Source organism: Zingiber officinale, chromosome 7B, assembly GCF_018446385.1.
Source record: "Zingiber officinale cultivar Zhangliang chromosome 7B, Zo_v1.1, whole genome shotgun sequence".
Taxonomy (NCBI): Eukaryota; Viridiplantae; Streptophyta; class Magnoliopsida; order Zingiberales; family Zingiberaceae; genus Zingiber; species Zingiber officinale.
The window spans coordinates 24,688,656-24,709,171 of record NC_055999.1 but is presented as its reverse complement, the minus strand read 5'-3'; the positions used below and the strand labels follow the sequence as shown (position 1 = coordinate 24,709,171).

Here is a 20,516-nt window from a genome sequence, read left to right as displayed (position 1 = left end):
TATTTCCTCTGTTTTCTTGTCCGCTCGCGACACGGATTGATAATTAAGATATAAGTTTTATCACATGAGTGAAGTCATGAGGTTAAAATTTAGCGTATCTGCACATATCTCCTCTCGTACCTTGTCATCTGTTTTCATATCTTATCATTTATACTAATTAATAATCATCCGTGATTTATCCAGGGACAAATTAACAGGGACACTGGGACATGTTTTCTCTGCTTTCACTTCCACCTTCCTACTTCAACATTGCAAAAAAAAACACAAAATGGTTTCTATTAAGTGAACAATAGGAAGTATTTTGCAAATACAGTTATGGAATGGTGTAACAGAGAATTTTGATTGAACTTAAGGGTGCGCGGTCATGGCGACGGCGGCGAGCTTCTGGAGGTTGAGCTTGACGACGATGTCGGTGAACATCTTGGTGTCCTCCTCGGTGTTGCCGTCGAGGATGTCGACGACGTAGGACTCGAGGACGACGGAGTAGGGCTTGGTGTCGCTGGCATCGGCGAAGAACTCGGTGACGGAGGTGACGGAGCGGTAGTTCTTCTGTCGGTGCTCGCCGCCAGTGACGCGGAAACTGAGGATGTGGCGGTCGTCGTCGAGGATATCGAGGCGCTCGACGCTGGTGGAGCCGGGGAGACCGGAGACAACGGTGGCCTCGCGGATGCTAGCCGGAGACGAGGCGGCAGCTCTTCACGAAGTTCTTGTAACGCTGCGGACTGGAGAAGCAGCGGACCACCGGCCACACCGCGCGCAACGGAGCCTCGATACGCTACGTGATCAAAGACGTGCACGTGCCCGGCGCGCGAGGGAACGTGTGGTGCGCGCGGATAAGAGGCTTCAGCGCCGCCCGCTCCGCCGCGACGAGTCCCTGCGGGGCTGCTGGCGGCTGGTGGAGATGAGGCGGAGGCGGCGGCTCCGTGTCAATGCTGCTTTCTATTTCTTAGCAGGGTTAAAGAATGGGAAAATTTTAAATTTCACCCTCCGTCGGCCAATAGTAAAGTCACTGGACGTTACACCGAACTAATTAGAAAAACAATAGAAAAAACAATGCAACGATTAACTTCTCTAATAAACATAAATAAATAAGTAATACGTTTTATTTCTTTAGATTTTGCCCAATTAATAAATGAGTGTTAAATACCACTATTTCTTATAAAAAAAATGAGTTCCTGTTATTTTGATTGAAAAAAAACATTGAACAATATAACATCTGTTCATGTTCGATAGTCAAAATGATAGAAATTGGAGATGTGGTACTCTGGTTGACTGTGTATTGACTTCTCGCGATCCTATAATCATAACTGCGTCAATGTCGAGATAGGGAAGAGGTCCCGGCGATGACCATCCGACATTCAAGTCAGTCACTAATGGTGTATGGAAGCAGAGCAAAGTAGTGAACAGTAGTAGCAACAGTAGATTATTGCATATCTCCGCTGAAGCTTGGACTCCCCTTTATATAGGGCTCCTGTAGCGTGCGTGCACGCTTCTCAAGATGTGCACGCTTCTCGAAGCTTTCCTGAAAAGATATATATCAGTAAAATGTCTCTTACACAATACATTAACAAGTCGAGCATATCTCTGAAGTGACAGTGGAAGTTTTTGTCGTACGATCTTCTATCTGAACCGGCCGCCGATCGACCATGCCGCCTGTCAACGGCGCATGCTTCCCAAAAGATAATATCTAGCTAGCGGTGTCTTTTACTGGGCCGAGAGGGATAGCCGCTCGAAGGATAACCGCTCGGCTTGGGTTCTTACTTTCTGCTTGGATGAGTATATTATCTGGTCGAGCTGGAAGGTCGCTCGACCGGTGCTCTCACTGTCCTGATCCATGAGCCATTATCTAGATGAGCGGGAAAGTCGCTCGGCCGCCCTTCTGTTTCTGTATAGCTCGGTCGTAAATCCGCTCCATTCTTATAACTCTATATAAGGTCGAGCGGGGAAGCCGCTCGGCGTGCCCTTACAGATACCTAGCAGTCTTTCTGAGCGTCGGAAGCTTGGAACCTCACCGAGCTGCTATGATGTCAGATCGGGTCTTCATTATCCGGATCGGGCGAACGTGCACCCCGATCGGCCAGTGGTATAAGGGCGTTTGACCACCTTGACTCCGACCTCCACCATGGCACTAACCTCCACCATGGCAGGAGGGTGGAGCATTCCCCCTTATCACCACATCATACAAGTCTCCCCTTCAAGTCTAGTCGAAAGAGGCTGTAGTCTGACTGACTAGACCAGTGTGTGTCGGTTTCCTCTCGATCGGCCTTCATCATTGTATGGACTTCGGTCAGGATGTACCTGATCCTCGCTGATCGACCTTCTGAAGGTAGTCGCTCGGTCAAGCATGCTCCTTTGATCCGGACGGGAAAGCAAAGATTTACACTTAGAAGACTTCTTCCTCCATCTATCCTGGGTGAACGCAAATGGGAATGACGTCACCCCAATTTCTCGAGAAGCGTGCAAATCCATTTTTATTAAGGCAGAGTGGGTTCGCATGTCGATCTTAATTGTCGACCAGTGATAGCGCGCTACGTGTCACGCCCGCAGCCGTGACACGTCTGACGTGACAGGCATTAATGGCGACGTTTGGCGGTTTGAATTCAACGGTCGGATCATCGCCTAGGTTTTCATGATCTAGATTGGACAGCTTCGGTCGGCCGAGCCCAGGGTATATGAGCTCGCTATCTCGCCGCCTTCTCCACTTCTACTGTCGCATTCTCGACTCTCATGCTCTCCGGTGATCTCTTGTTCTCCTCCTCCGGCGACCTTCTGTTGGAACCCCAAGGTTGTTTTGGTGTGATCAACAAGTTAAGTTAGGTCCTGTGTTGTATTTAACCTTGTGTCTAAGTGTGCAGGAGCTTAGGAGCACAGGTACTCGAGCGGAAGACGTAGCTAGCGAGAAGGACGGCACGCGGTGCGTCCGAGGGACGAGGCGCTGCGGAAGAGTACACCGGCGGACAAGAAGGAAGTGCGCGCGATGGTTCCGAGGTACGAAAGCCGGAGCGGAAGATTGCTCGGGGAGCAAGAGACGCAGCTAGCGCGAAGGTCGGCACGGGGTGCGATTGAGGGACGAAGTCTGCGGATGAGTACCCTGGTGGACGAGAAGGGACACGCGGCAATTCCGAGGGACGAGAAGCCGGAGGGAAGCACGCTCGAGAAGATCGGAAGATGAGTTCGGGTGAGCCCTATTCCGGATGTCAGAGATCACCCAATCAAGCGGATCCGGAGCAGAAGACCCGGACCGAGACGGGGACTTAACGGAGAAGTGGTCCCGGATAAAAAGTCAACCGTAGTTGACTTTTTGCTCCGGGGCGCCCGGAACCAATCCGGGCGCCCGGACCCTGATTTTGACCAAGATCACGATTTACGCGATTTGAACGTTGGGGGATAAAATTTTATCCCCCTCAGGGCGCCCGGAACACTTCCAGGCGCCCCGACCAAGGCTATAAATATAGCCTTGGTCCAGAAGCTTTTCATCAGTTCAGAAATTGTAACAACACTTGTGTGCTTCCATTGCTTTGATTAGCTTTTTTCTTTTTGTGCCTACACTGCTGTAAACGAGGCTTCTTCGCCTGAAGGAGTTTTTAGTGCAACCATCTTCCTTGGATTAACAACCTCCCCGGTTGTAACCAAGTCAAATCCGGTGCCTCGTTTTTATGCTTTATTTTCTGCTTAATCTATTTTTCAAGTGTTAGCGTAATTGTTCGAGAAAGGGTTGTGTTTTATTCAGGGCTATTCAACCCCCCCTTCTAGCCGGCCCAACGGTCCTACTAACCGCCGAACGAAGCAACGAGATGGCCGGATCTAACATCCACCCGCCAAAATTCGAGGGGGACTTTGCAAGCTGGAAGAAGCACATGGAGGTATTTTTCGGTACCGATTTTGATTTATTATTAATAATGGAACTCGGTTTTGAAGCTCCCGAGGGCAAAACAAAAAGTCAATGGACAAAGAAAGAGCAGGCCGAGTACGTGGCAAACAAGAAAGCAGAATTCCATCTGCTAACCGTACTTCCTCCACAAGAAGTCAACCGTGTCGGCACCTACAATTCGGCAAAGGAGCTTTGGGAGAAGTTCCTTGAATTACACGAAGGAACATCCGAAGCCAAACTTGCGAGACAGGACTTACTTCGCAACCAGCTCACCAACCTCCGTCTTGAAGAAGGTGAAACAATTGCACATCTACACTCGAGGATACAGGAGCTCATCACCGGACTTTCGAATCTCGGAGAAGAGGTAAGTAATCGAGATTCGCTAAGGTACGCTTTAAATTCCTTCCCTAGAAATTCAAAATGGGCATCATTAGTAGATGCCTTTTACATTTCGAAGGACTTAGAAAAAATTTCATTAGAAGAATTTTTTTCAACATTTGAAGTGCATGAGTCAAGATGTGCAGGAATGAGAGAGCCAAAGAACAACGTCGCCCTCAAAGCTTCGAGAGACGAACCTGAATCGGAATCTTCTCTCGACGACGAGGAAATGGTAATGATGGTAAGACGATTTAAGAAGTTATATAATTCCAGAAAAACTAACCATCCACAGGGTAGAAAGAAAAGAACGATCCGCTGCTACCATTGCGACGAAGAAGGGCATGTCAAGGACAACTGCCCCAAACTGAAGAACAAAGACAAGGAAAAGGGTAAGAAGCCTATCCAAAAACGAAAGGCCCTGAAGGCGACGTGGGACGATACGTCGTCCGAATCGGAAGTCGAAGCATTCTCCGGACTCGCACTGATAGTGAGTCATCAAAACGACAACTGCGATTCAAGCTCTTCCGAAATGAGCATCGAGAGCATCGATGAAGGGGGAGACACGTCGGAAGAAAGCAGCAGCTCAGGGGGAGAAACGGACAACGAGATCGACAAGGTAAGTCAGGTACGATCTCTTCCTCCCGATAAAATGTTTAAGTTTGTTAAACTTTTAACAAAAGATTGCTGCAAATTAGAAAGTGAAAATAAAAATTTAAAAGTAATTCTAGCTAAGTCTTGTCCCTTAGAAGAATTAGATAAATTAAAACTAGCAAATGAAAAATTAAAACTTGAAAATGATGATTTGAAAATTCAAGTAGATAACTTAAAAAACCATGCATGTTCATCTAAAACCAATGTTAGAAGATTTAATAATTTAAATTGGTACTTTAAATATCACCCTGGACAAATTAGGAACATTTCAAGAAAATATGTTCCTAAAAACTTTTTAGTTAATTCAGTAGGTTGGAACCTATATTGGGTTCCTAAATCATGCTTAAATTAACTTTAAAATTAAAATTTGTGCTTTAAGTGAGAAAATTAAACAAAGAATTTCTTTATGAGGCTTTGTCTAAGGAAGTGGTTGTTGTTCCAATAACCAAGAAGGCCTAGTGCCTGGCCACGACCTGGAAGCCAAAATATTGAAATAAATGTTTAATTATGAAGCATTAATACAAGAATTAATTAGTGCTTGAAAAAGGTTATTCAAAACATTTTATTTCAAATTAGAAATTTACTTACTTAGAATCTCTTTATTCTCAAAAATCATTTTTTTTAGTTAAGAATCTTTTTAAACAAGAAATCTCAGCTTAAATTACTTAGAAAAACTTTCTAAATTTCTTAAAAACTTAGAAATTTATTGAAATATTTTTTTTTTAACCCTTAGATTGTTTTTCATGGAACCCCATTTTTATTGTGATCAAAGGGGGAGAAGGGAAAGTATAAGTCTAGGGGGAGGTAGAAAAAATTGCAAATTAAAATTTGAAATTTTAATTTTTTCTATCATGTTGCATATTATTGCAATTAATTTCATATCTATTGTTGACCCTAGCTTAACTTGGGTTGATCACACCAAAAAGGGGGAGATTGTTGGAACCCCAAGGTTGTTTTGGTGTGATCAACAAGTTAAGTTAGGTCCTGCGTTGTATTTAACCTTGTGTCTAAGTGTGCAGGAGCTTAGGAGCACAGGTACTCGAGCGGAAGACGCAGCTAGCGAGAAGGATGGCACGCGGTGCGTCCGAGGGACGAGGTGCTGCGGAAGAGTACCCCGGTGGACGAGAAGGAAGCGCGCAGTGGTAAGCCGGAGCGGAAGATTGCTCGGGGAGCAAGAGACGCAGCTAGCGCGAAGGTCGGCACGGGGTGCGATCGAGGGACGAAGTCTGCGGATGAGTACCCTAGTGGACGAGAAGGGACACGCGGCAATTCCGAGGGACGAGAAGCCGGAGGGAAGCACGCTCGAAAAGATCGGAAGATGAGTTCGGGTGATCCCTATTCCGGATGTCAGAGATCACCCAATCAAGCGGATCCGGAGCAGAAGACCCGGACCGAGACGGGGACTTAACGGAGAAGTGGTCCCGGATAAAAAGTCAACCGCAGTTGACTTTTTGCTCCGGGGCGCCCGGAACCAATCCGGGCGCCCGGACCCTGATTTTGACCAAGATCGCGATTTACGCGATTTGAACGTTGGGGGATAAAATTTTATCCCCCCCAGGGCGCCCGGAACACTTCCAGGCGCCCCGACCAAGGCTATAAATATAGCATTGGTCCAGAAGCTTTTCATCAGTTCAGAAATTATAACAACACTTGTGTGCTTCCATTGCTTTGATTAGCTTCTTTCTTTTTGTGCCTACACTGCTGTAAACGAGGCTTCTCCGCCTGAAGGAGTTTTTAGTGCAACCATCTTCCTTGGATTAACAACCTCCCCGGTTGTAACCAAGTCAAATCCAGTGCCTCATTTTTATGCTTTATTTTCTGCTTAATCTATTTTTCAAGTGTTAGCGTAATTGTTCGAGAAAGGGTTGTGTTTTATTCAGGGCTATTCAACCCCCCTTCTAGCCGGCCCAACGGTCCTACACCTTCCGCGCTTCTCCTTCGACCATTTCTCTTCCGACGATCTACATCTTCGTAAGCTTCCTTCCTCACTTGCCTTCGATCTCTGGCTTCTTCCTGCTCTTGGTGCCCTTCTAGCGGTCTTTTCGCTTTTTCGATCGCATTTTTCTCACCCGTTTTTGCTTCCTTGCAATGGCCAGCTCTTCTCAACCACTCTGATACACCACCATGGAGACCAAGTTTGATTCGGGCAACGCTGAGAGTCTCAAGAACGTTTTTGAGACTCCCCCTGATCATGAGATCATTTTAGCTTCCGCATCCGATATGCCAAATGCTCCGCCGATCGACACCATCTGTCTATTCAGGGATCAATTTGTGGTCGATCTCCACTTTCCTATCCATCCCTTCATCATTGAAGTTTGTAATTATTTCCGTGTTCCCCTTCCGCAACTTATACCGAATTCCTTTCGCCTTCTGTGCGGCGTCATTGTGTTGTTTCGGTTGCACGACATCCCTTTGACTCCTCGAGCTTTCCACTACTTCTACTGTTGGGTTTTTCGGGCCGCGAAAACCACGTTTTCGCGTCGTGGAAACCTCGAATCACACATGCCACTGGATCTCGTGCGAAGGATAGATTTCAAAAATTTACATGTACGAGTTTCTACTTAGATCTACTTCTAGATCTACCTGAAGAAAAGGTTATACCTTTGAAGCGCGCCCTTCGCGAATCCCGCTCGTCCAAGGTGCTGGATCTCTAGACTGTCAAGCGTACGGTCCTCTAGAAATATCCACACGAACAATCCTTGATGGAGAAGACCAAACAAAGGTGTGCTAGCACCTTGTCTTGTTCGGCCAAGAGAGGAGGAGGGGAAGAAGAGAGAGCTCCAAGAGGAAGAAGATGTGAATGCACTTGAATGAGAAAAATGAATTCTCTTCACATTCAAAAGTGGCCGGCCACTTCCCAAGTGTAACCCCCAAATTTTGCATTCAGTGCAATTGATGTGAAGCCATTAAAGAAAATGGCTTTGTAACTTCCATGAGGTGTCGCCCCATGATGATGTGGAATAACATCATTAGTCCACATCAATGCCAACTCACCAATGAGGTGGCATAAAGTCAAGTCAAGTCAAACTTGACCAAATCTCTTCCATGGTTGATCTAATCTAACCATTTGATTCAAACCAACTTAATATAATGAATCTAATTCATTAAATTAAGTTGATCTAATGAGTCATAATCTAAATTAGACTCATTGAATACATGAATCAACTTGAGTTCAACTCAAGTTAGCCCAATTAGGATTACTCTTAATCCAATATGATTCATCAAATGAATCTAATCCTCTTGGTTCATCATATGAACTTAATCTCCATCTAATTGTTCTTAGTGTGTGACCCTATAGGTTCTTGTAACGTTGGCAATACCCCTAAACTCATTTAGGAGCATAAGTAATGAGCGGTATCTAGCAACACATCATTACTCCCCAATGTTACAAGAATGTTGAGATCCAACATCACATTGTGACTACTAATTGTGACTCCTCACAATATATGACAAGTGTTCTTTTATCCTAAACATCTAGATTGATCAATGTGAGGCATAGACCGTATCATCCTCTGATCAAACTAAATCTTGAACTCCAAGTAGACTCACTAAATCAAATGAGCTTAATATCTCATATTGACTCATTTGGGTATGGTCATGCACTTCGTGGTCTCACTCTATCAAGAATACTGATGTCTCTCCCGTCATATAGGAGGGATAGATCACATCTACATCACTCACATCCCTCTGCATAATTTGTTATATACCCAGTAATTGCCTTTATAGTCCACCTAGTTACGGGTGACGTTTGACGAAACCAAAGTACATAACTCCTTATGTAGGGAACTATGGTGACTTCAGGTCTAAGGACTAGTAGTCATACTAATAGCCACATGAGAAAGTATATGACACTCATATAACGATCCATGATACTTTCTCATGGTGGGTCATTCAGTATACATTCTCCAATGCATACCCATGTGTTAACTTGATATCTCTATATCCATGACTTGTGAGATCAAGTCATCGAGTTGACATACATGCTAGTCTTATTGCATTAACATTGTCCCTGAATGTTAATACTCGACTAGGAATGATTAAGAGTAGTGTTCCCTATATCATCTCACTATCGGTTCAACTAACCATTGATATAGGTGAGAACCGTCTACTCAAGGACGTTATTATACTTAGTTTATTTGACACCAATACAAGTAAGTATAATAACCAAAAACCAAATGTCTTTATTTATATAGAATATGATACAACAACTCCAAAATACAATCATCAAATGATTGGCTCTAGGGCTCTAGCTAACAATCTCCCACTAGCACTAGTGCCAATCAGTGTAGGTTCTAAGCTCAAATGACCTAGTATGACCATCATGCTTCCTCTGTGCCAAAGCCTTGGTCAAGGGATCTGCGATGTTAGCCTCTGTAGGTACTCTGTAAATCTTCACATCTCCTCTCTCGATTAACTCTCGAATGAGATGGAAGCGTCGTAGTATGTGTTTGGTTCGCTGGTGTGAGCGTGGTTGCTTTGCCTGTACTATAGGTCCATTGTTGTCACAATAGAGCTCAATAGGGTCAGCAATGCTAGGAACCACCCCAAGTTCAGAGATGAACTTGCGAATCCAAACTGCCTCCTTTGCTGCCTCTGATGCAGCAATATACTTGGCCCCTGTCGTAGAATCAGTTACTGTGTCATGCTTCGAACTCTTCCAGCTCACAGCACCACCATTAATGCAAAACACGAACCCCGACTGCGATCTATAGTCATCCTGGTCGGTCTGGAAGCTAGCATCACTGTAACCCTTTACAGCTAGCTCATCATTGCTTCCATATATCAAGAAATATTCTTTAGTCCTTCTTAAGTACTTAAGAATATTTTTGACCGCTATCCAGTGACTTTCACCTGGATCTGACTGGTATCTGCTCGTCATGCTCAAAGCATACGAGACATCAGGTCGAGTACATAGCATGGCGTACATGATAGATCATATGGCTGAAGCATAAGGGATCTGATCCATGCGGTCTCTCTCCTCTCTAGAAGAGGGACCTTGAGTCTTCGAAAAACTCACGCCATGTGACATCAGCAGAAATCCCTTCTTGGAGTTCTGCATGGCAAACCGAAGGAGTACCTTGTCAATGTATGTACTCTGACTTAGGCCAAGCAATCTCTTAGATCTATCTCTATAGATCTATATCCCTAGAATGCGAGATGCTTCACCTAAGTCCTTCATTGAGAAACAAGTCCCTAGCCAAGTCTTGACAGACTGTAACAAAGAGATGTCCTTCCCAATGAGTAGTATGTTATCCACATACAATATGAGAAAGACAACTATATCCCCTACAACCTTCTTGTAGACACAAGGCTCATCTTCGTTCTTGATGAAACCAAACTGTTTGATTGCATCATCGAATCGAAGATTCCAGCTCCGAGAAGCTTGCTTTAGTCCATAAATGGACCTATGCAGCTTGCATACTCTGCTAGTATGCTGTGGATCTACAAAACCCTCAGGTTGTGTCATGTACACATCCTCGAGTAGGTTTCCATTCAGAAACGCGGTTTTGACGTCCATCTGCCAGATATCGTAATCGTGGTAAGCTGCAATAGCAAGCATGATCTGAATGGACTTAAACATCGCTACTGGAGAAAAAGTTTCATCATAGTCAATACCATGAATCTGCTTGAAACCTTTAGCTACCAAGCGACCCTTATAGATAAGTCCAGCCATGTCAGTCTTTCGCTTAAAGACCCACTTACACCCTATGGGTTTACCCCTTCAGGTGGATCAACCAAAGTCCATACTTGGTTGGTGTACATGGAATACATTTCGGATCTCATGGCTTCTAGCCATTTCTCGGAATCTGGTCTCATCACAGCTTCCTGATAGGTGGTAGGCTCATCCTCTATGAGCACAACGTCATCATGGTCAGACAAGAGAAATGAGTATCTCTCAGGCTGACGACGTACCCTATCAGACCTGCGAAGAGGTATGTCTACTTGAACTGGTCGTTGTTCCTCAACTCTTTGTGGAACAACATCATCCACAACACTTTGTGGTTCCAGTTCAACTTCCATCGAGGCTTCAGTGCTAGGATCTGCATCTTGAACTTCTTCAAGATCGAATGTACTCCCACTAGTCTTTCTAAAAACAAAGTCCCTTTCTAGAAAGACTCCAGTCTTTGCCACAACTATCTTGTGCTGACTGGGAACATAGAAGTAATATCCCTTAGTTTCCTTGGGATATCCAATAAAATAGCACTTCTCAGATTTGGGTCCTAACTTGTCTGAGACTTGACGTCGAACGTAAGCCTCACAACCCCAAATCCTCATGAAAGACACCAAGGCATCTCTCCCAGTCCATATCCTATATGGTGTCTTTATCACGGCCTTGGATGGAACTCGGTTGAGTATAAAAGCTGCCGTGTCTAGAGCATAGCCCCAAAGGTATGTCGGAAGATCTGTGTAACTCATCATAGATTGTATCATATCTAATAGGGTACGATTCCTCCTTTCGGATACACCATTCCACTGTGGTGTTCCAGGAGGAGTGAGTTGGGATAGAATCCCACACTCAGCTAGGTAGTCACGAAACTCATGGCTAAGGTATTCTTCACCTCGATCTGATCGAAGTATCTTAATACTCTTGCCAGGTTTGATGCTTCATTCTTGAATTCTTTGAACTTTCAAAGGATTCGATGTGTCATCAAGTACACATAACCATATCTACTGAAGTCATCAGTAAATGTGATGAAGTACCTATAATCGCCTCTAGCAGCGACATTGAAAGGGTCACATACATCACTATGTATGAGTCATAACAAATCAGTCGCTCTTTCGTTGTGCCCACTAAAGGGAGTCTTAGTCATCTTGCCTTGTAGGCATGACTCGCATATCTCATATGATTCAAAATCAAATGAGTCCAGCAAATCATCCTTATGGAGCTGGGATAAGCGCTTGTCATTTATATGACCTAAGCGACAGTGCCAGAGGTAGGTTTGGTTCAGGTTATTTGACTTGAACCTCTTGGTATTTATGTTATAGATAGGGCTTTCAAGGTCTAGAATATAGAGTCCGTTTATCAGAGGTACACTACAATAGAACATATCGTTTAAATAGACGGAACAACATTAGTTCTTTATTGTAAACGAGAAACATTTCTTGTCCGACCAAGAAACTGATATAATGTTCTTAGTTAATGCAGGCACATAACAACAATCGACTAACTCTAGTACAAGCCCAGAGGGCAGAGATAGAAAGTACAGCAGCAACCCGTGCTCCATTGCCTACTCGTAGGTCCACCTCGCCCTTTGTCAATGCCCTGCTATTTCTCAGCGCCTGCACATCAGTACAAATGTGAGAAGGACATCAGTATCTAATACTCATGATGTAGAAATAGATAGATTGACTTCTATAACATATATACCTGAAGTGGATATCTCACTTCGCTTCTTCTTAAGATCCTCCAAGTATACCTTGCAGTTCCTCTTCCAGTGCCCGGTCTGACCGCAGTGGAAGCAGGTAGCATCCTTGGCGACCCCTCCTTTAGGCTTCAGTGCCTTGCCTTTGCTCTTGGCTTGGGACTTTCCCTTGCCCTTATGTTTCTGAACCATCAGAACAGTGTTGGGCTTAGCCTTCTTAAGGTTCAGCTCAGCAGTTCTTAACATGCTAAGCAGCTCGGGCAGTGACTTGTCAATTTCGTTCATATTGTAGTTTAGAATGAATTGACTGTAGCTATCCGGCAAAGATTGCAAGATCAGGTCAGTGGCCAGCTCTTGGCCAAGTGGGAACCCCAACCTTTGTAGGTTCTCTATGTACCCAACCATTTTGAGTACATATGGGCCTACAGGAGCCCCGTCTGACATCTTGCACTGAAACAGTGCCCTTGAGATCTCAAATCTCTCATGCATCGCTTGTCCTTGATACAGTTGACGAAGATGTTCAACCATATCGTAAGCGCCCATTAACTCGTGTTGCTTCTGAAGCTCAGAGTTCATGGTCGCGAGCATTAGACAGGACATATCTAATGCGTCATCTTGATGCTTCTTGTAAGCATCTTTGTCAGCTCACGGGGCATTGGCAGGAGAAGCCTCCAGAATGGGCTGCTCCAGAACGTACAGTTTACGTTCTTGGGTGAGAACTATTCTCAAGTTCCTGTACCAGTCCAGGAAGTTTGCTCCGTTGAGCTTGTCATTCTCGAGGACAGATCGCAGGGAGAAGGTGTTCGTATTCAACGTCATGGTAATCTACAATAGAAATAAATGCAGAAATAAATATCATATTCTTAATCATTTAATTATGTCTTTAACTAAATGATGCTCCCACTGAATTCTATAATTCATGTGGGACAAGATCCACATCATACTAACCCTTGAGTTAGCTTTGGCTAATACGCCCAAGACTTAGTATGATCGGTAGGTAACGATTACCAATTACATCACTATGCAACTCTAGTTTATAGGATCAAGATTCGCATTGATATTAAAACTCGAGTTAGCTTTGGCTAATACGCCCGAGAATTAATATAAACGTGATTTTGTCCTACCTTTCCAACCGTTGGAAGAATGCCTATAGTTGTACTCGATCCAACCGAGTTAACTAGTTACTTAATCTAATTGAGTCGTACTCACCCATGCGTTGATAGGCGGGACCAAGATTGTCCCTCCGTACCCTACCAAGATAGTATGTGTTGCTCTGCTTTGGCAGATTCAACAACAACATGCGATCGAGGTAGTGGTAGGTATCACGGCATGGTAGGCATTACGAGTTGACGCGATTTAGATCTAATCTAAACGATGATGCATATCAAATACTTGATTTAGATTTAATCTAATCATGGGGGTGCATCATATGCACGATTTAGATCTAATCTAATCGCTAGACACTAATTAACTACTTAATTAAACATGCATCACATACATATAAGCAATTAATTAAATAATTTTATGATTATGTCATGGCCCTACTACGATCTTCTCAAGCCAATGAGAAGATCGGATGGTCAACCTAAGGTCAATAGCTTCTCAAGCTTCTTCCTTTGACCACCTTGTGTTGCTCGCGCCCTCCTCGTAACTCCGTCTCGTGTGGACCTTCCACCGCTTCAAAATTTACATTACATTTTGAAACTCGAGTTACATTCGAGTCTAAATCTAATTTACAATCAGAATATAAGAGAAAGGCACGACGCGTAGGTCGTGAAAATAAAATAAAATAAAAAATAAATACAACACGCACATCATATAACAGCACGCAGACCGTATTATGAATTACAACACATTTCCAAATCCAATTTGAGTCATTTGGGCCATGACTATCACAAAATTAATATATAATTCAAAATTATATATTTCTATAATTTTCTGTAATTTTTTTTATAATTTTACAATTTTTACGGGTACAATTTTCCCGGCAGTTCCGTTTAGCGGTTTTCGGGCGCAATCGCGGAACGAATCCCCTTGCGGGGCCAGGGGCAGCGCCCCTACCCGCGATCTAACCATCGCGAGGGTTCCTTTGCGATCTAACAGCGCCTTAGCCCGCTGTCCCAAAAAGATTTGGGGCAAAACCAAGCCGTTTTGGAAAAATCTTCCCGGTAGCGGAAGCCTACAAGTGCCGAAACACTTGTGCTTCGCTTCTACGAGAAAATTACCCATAAAAACTATAAAAAACCTAATTTACAGAAAATCACAGAAGCTATTTTTCATAAAAATCAAAAATAAACTCGTACACGCCTTCGCACGTGACTCTGATACCACTGTTGGGTTTTTCGGGCCGCGAAAACTGCATTTTCACGTCGCAGAAACCCTGAATCACCCATACCACTGGATCTCGTGCGAAGGATAGATTTCAAAAATTTACATGTACGAGTTTCTACTTAGATCTACTTCTAGATCTACATGAAGAAAATGTTATACCTTTGAAGCGCGCCCTTCGCGAATCCCGCTCGTCCAAGGTGCCGGATCTCTAGACCGTCAAGCGTACGGTTCTCTAGAAGTATCCACACGAACAATCCTTGATGGAGAAGACCAAACAAAGGTGTGCTAGCACCTTGTCTTGTTCGGCCAAGAGAGGAGGAGGGGAAGAAGAGAGAGCTCCAAGAGGAAGATGATGTGAATGCACTTGAATGAGAAAAATGAATTCTCTTCACATTCAAAAGTGGTCGGCCACCTCCCAAGTGTAAGCCCCAAATTTTGCATTAAGTGCAATTGATGTGAAGCCATTAAAGAGAATGACTTTGTAACTTCCATGAGGTGACACCCCATGATGATGTGGAATAACATCATTAGTCCACATCAATGCCAACTCACCAATGAGGTGGCATAAAGTCAAGTCAAACTTGACTTTTATCTTCCTCTCAAGTCAAGTCAAACTTGACCAAATCTCTTCCATGGTTGATCTAATCTAACCATTTGATTCAAGCCAACTTAATATAATGAATCTAATTCATTAAATTAAGTTGATCTAATGAGTCATAATCTAAATTAGACTCATTGAATACATGAATCAACTTGAGTCCAACTCAAGTTAGCCCAATTAGGATTACTCTTAATCCAATATAATTCATCAAATGAATCTAATCCTCTTGGTTCATCATATGAACCTAATCTCCATCTAATTGTCCTTAGTGTGTGACCCTATAGGTTCTTGTAACGTTGGCAATGCCCCTAAACCCATTTAGGAGCATAAGTAATGAGCGGTATCTAGCAACACAACATTACTCCCCAATGTTACAAGAATGTTGAGATCCAACATCACCTTGTGACTACTAATTGTGACTCCTCACAATATATGACAAGTGTCCTTCTATCCTAGACATCTAGATTGATCAATGTGAGACATAGACCGTATCATCCTCTGATCAAACTAAATCTTGAACTTCAAGTAGACTCACTAAATCAAATGAGCTCAATATCTCATATTGACTCATTTGGGCATGGCCATGCACTTCGTGGTCTCACTCTATCAAGAATATCGATGTCTCTCCCGTCATATAGGAGGGATAGATCTCATTTACATCACTCACATCCCTCTGCATAATTTGTTATATACCCAGTACTCACCTTTATAGTCCACCCAGTTACGGGTGACGTTTGACGAAACCAAAGTACATAACTCCTTATGTAGGGAACCATGGTGACTTCAGGTCTAAGGACTAGTAGTCATACTAATAGCCACATGAGAAAGTATATGACACTCATATAACGATCCATGATACTTTCTCATGGCGGGTCATTCAGTATACATTCTCCAATGCATACCCATGTGTCAACTTAATATCTCTATATCCATGACTTGTGAGATCAAGTCATCGAGTTGACCTATATGCTAGTCTTATTGCATTAACATTGTCCCTGAATGTTAATACTCGACTAGGAATGATTAAGAGTAGTGTTCCCTATATCATCTCACTATCGGTTCAACTAACTAATTGATATAGGTGAGAACCGTCTACTCAAGGACGTTATTATACTTAGTTTATTTGACACCAATACAAGTAAGTATAATAACCAAAAACCAAATGCCTTTATTTATATAGAATATGATACAACAAGTTCAAAATACAATTATCAAATGATTGACTCTAGGGCTCTAGCTAACATCTACTACCCCAAGCAGTCCGAACTGGGTACCTTTCTGTTTTAGTCTCTGATTGGGCTAGTATTTTTTGACAAAATGTCAACTTCCAATAAATATTGGAAGAAATACTTCTTTTTTATGCATCTCCCTGAGCGACCGAGCTTCCGGACCTGCTGGCAGGTTGGCCTACTACCTCTAGGGCAGCTGCATTTATGCTGGCCGGCCAGAAGTATGACATCCACAAGTTACTTCTTGAGGGTGTGTTATACATCTTTGGCCTAAGTCCGATCTGCACTGGACTCCCGATCAGCTTAGGTAAGAGGTTCCATGTACATTTTTCCTTTGATTCTAACTGATTTTTCTGCTTCTTTTGTAGTCGAAGTCATGCTACGTGCTAGGATGTCCGACCTTACGAAGCTTCAGAATGCTGAGATCGAGGCGGTGGCTACTGAAGAATTGGCGAACCACGGCCTACAGCCAGTCGACTCTCAAGATAAGAGCGCAGCGACTCCTACCCTAGTGAGTGTAGGGGTAGCTAGCCGAGCCCTAGTGTTGAGGTTGCTAGCGGCTCGAAGCAACCATCCGAGCAAGTGCCTATCGTCCGATCGAAGAGTTCAGGCTCCTCTGGCGAGCCGTTATTAAGGCCTAAGAGGCACTGAACAGAGTCTTCGCGCTCTGCTGCTTTGGCGATGGGATCTGGCGAAAGGGTCGAGATCGGCACCTCGAATCCCTCCGCAGTTCCTGAGACCATGCCCGAGATATCCTCCGACCAGACTCCTTTGGTGGCCGAGATGTTGCAGGAGCCTATTGTTGGTGCGGTTAGCACTAACGATTTAACCCAGGTTTTGATGAATGATAAATCAGGTTAAGTTAGTTTTGTTGTTGTCTGACACTTTGATCGAGTGTGCAGGAGAAGTCCAGACAGGTCGACGGGCTGACCGGATGTCTGGCACGAAGTCCATCTAGGTCGATGGGCTGACCGGATAGCTGGCGAGAAGTCCAAGCGGGTCGACGGGCTGACCGGACGCTTGGCGAGAAGTCCAGCTAGGTCGACGGGCTGACCGGATAGCTGGCAAGAAGTCCAAGCGGGTCGACGGGCTGACCGGACGCTTGGCGAGAAGTCAAGCGGTCGAGGTGGCCGGACGTCTGGCGGTAAGTGAGGTAAGTCGCTGGAGGGTAGTGTGAGGGCGTTCGGGAAGGGACATTGGCGTCGATCCGGCTTAGATCCATTCGGATGTCTAAGTCGAGATCGTGACTAGATTCCGGTCTCGAAAGACGGAATCTAAGTTATACTCTTTTATCCATCTGTTGAACTTTAACGTGCTAACAATCTATTTTACAGGATGTATATTTGCCTCGGACTAACTTTGTTTTGCGGGAAAAGGGTTTTTCGAACAAGGTGGTCGGGCGCGGAAGTCTATCCGGCCAAGTCGCCACGTGGAGCATCTTGGTTTGGCGATTCGTCGCATTCGGTGCGCGAAGGGATCAGGCGCCGGAGCGGCATATAAAGAAGCCCGGCGGGGCTTGAATCATCAATCAGTGAGAACTCTTCTACTGCAGGTCTTGCTGCTCGACGTTCAGTGCGACGCCAACAAAGCTCCGACACTACGCTCCGTTCTTTTCCCTTTTTGTCGGTATTTGTTTTTCAGTTTTCATTAGCATTCCCTGTACGGTTCTCTTGTAATCATTATTCCAAATTGCTAGTGATTGCCCAACGAAAGTGGTCAAGGACCACGGGCCTTTGAGTAGGAGTCGTCACAGGCTCCGAACGAAGTAAAACCATTGTGTCTATTTTACTTTTCCGCTGCGTTTAAACTCTTGTTTTTCGAATCGATATTCACCCCCCCTCTATCGAATCTAACGGTCCTACAAGTGGTATCAGAGCAGGTACCGCTCTGATTTGGTGCAACCACCAATAAGGCAAAGGGGGGACCTTTTTAAAGAAAAATTAGATATCGTTTGTCTTTTAAATAAACCTTACGCCTTTCATTTTTTCCCTCCAAAACGGTTTTTGAAAAATACATCGCCATCTTTTCACCATTGTTTAGTATTTAAAAAATATTACATTTTCAAAATTTTGAAATAATATTTTTTTAAAATATTTTATTAATATTTTAATAATATTTTATTATTTTTTCCGAAAATAGTGAAATATTATTTTTTCCAGCACTGCTAATCCAAGATCAAGTCTTGGGATTTTTTTCTGTTTCTCTGTGTGCAAGAATAATGACTCTTGGAACCACCACCATACGATCAAGATTTCAACTATTGGAAGCGATTAATGGAATGCTTCTTAGGAAGCGTAAACTTTGATTATTGGCTGATATTGAGAAAACCTTCTCAGAACTCAGAACTAAACACAAATGTAAGTAAAATCATTTGTAATGTTTTACCTAACAATGTTTTATGCAGACTAGAAAAGTACAAAGATGCACATGAGCTTTGGACCCAATTGATCAAACTTCACGAGGAGTCGATGGAGCTCGAGGATCAAGTAAAAATCGAATCCGAACTCGGGTTAGATCCAATCGAAAAGCCTACTGAATTAGGGGTTGCGCTCAAGGTTAGTGATATTTACCAAAATACCCCTGCTAATAGTAGTTTAAAAAATATGAGCATTGATCTGGTTATTTCTGAAAATATATGTGAAAATAATGTAGTTGACAATAATTACAAAAATACCCCTAGGATATTATCCGATAAAACAAATCCAATTAATTTAAAAAATTCAAACTTAAACCTAAACCAATCTGAAAACTCAAATGATAGAGATGACAAGGTCAATATTGATCTAGATAAAATTAATAAATTATTTAATAATCTAGACAATATTAATCTAGAAAATCCTATCCAAACCCAAGATAATTTAATTAATAAAAAATTAAGTTTTAATGATAAGAATAATCTAATAAATTCCACTAATTATATCAACTTAAAAAATAAAGAAAATATAAGAATAAAATCAAACACTTTGATAAAATCAAAACTAAATTTAACAAAATTAAAATTAAATGTTAAAAATAACATATTAAATAAAGATAAACCTTTAAGGAAACATAATTCAAACAATTTAATTAATTCAAAGTTAAAAATGAATAAAAACTTAAACTTTAAAAATAAGCTATTAAAGAAAGATAATTCATTAAAAGTGAAATTGAAAGAAAATTCAAATATTAAATACACTCTCTTAAAGAAAGATAATTTGACTAATTTAATTAATTCAAAATTAAAAACTTAAATTTAAATTATAAATTTTAACCAAAACTTAACTATAATAAACCCAGAACTAAAAACTAAATTAATGGCCAATAATTCAGGGGAAGGCTCCAGAATAGCTGGCACCTCCAAAACTAACATACCCGAAAGGGTAACCCAAACCAACCTACCTGACAGGGTAATTAGGACTAGTTAAAGAGGGTTCAAGTTTAACTTGAAAAATGGTACTTGTGAAGTTTTGGATGATAGTACGTTAGGGAAGCTTAGTCTATGCATGTCTAGGAAGATATGGCTTCGACCTGGTGCATCTGGCTAAGTGGAACTGACCGAAGCTACCCTTAATGAATCCTAACTAGTTAGACCAAGGTTTAGTACTAAGCTCCGTGGATAGGACTATTCGGAAAACCTCGAAGGGTTGGTTACTTCTAATGATGTCCAGGTGACTCACCAAGCTTAGAAGTTTATCCGAAAAATGCCTATTTGTTGAGACCAAAGCTAAACCTGAATCTAACACAAGTTAAACCAAACTCTGTAATAAAATCTAATTCATCTCACAAAATTATAGGATTCCCTGATTGATAATCTAGATCGGGTGAGATGAATAAGGATCAAATTAATTTTCAAATTAAATTAAAATTAATTAAATTAATTAAAATTAAATTTTGAATTTCAAATTAAAATTAAATTTCGAATTAAAACTAAATTAAGTTTTTTTTTTAAAAAAAATTAATATTAAATTCCTTTTAAAATTATTTTAAAACATTTTAAAAATTATTTTAAAAATTCTTTAAAAACTATTTTAAAAATTCTTTAAAAATTATTTTAAAAAATTCTTTAAAAAACTATTTTAAAAACTATTTTAAAAACTATTTAAAAATTATTT

At 42.4% G+C, this 20,516-nt stretch overlaps 1 pseudogene; it reads right to left on the bottom strand.

The window, feature by feature from the left end:
• Positions 1 to 329: 329 nt before the first annotated feature.
• The window catches only part of LOC122004256, a 38,642-nt pseudogene continuing 18,455 nt past the window's right edge, over positions 330 to 20,516 (bottom strand).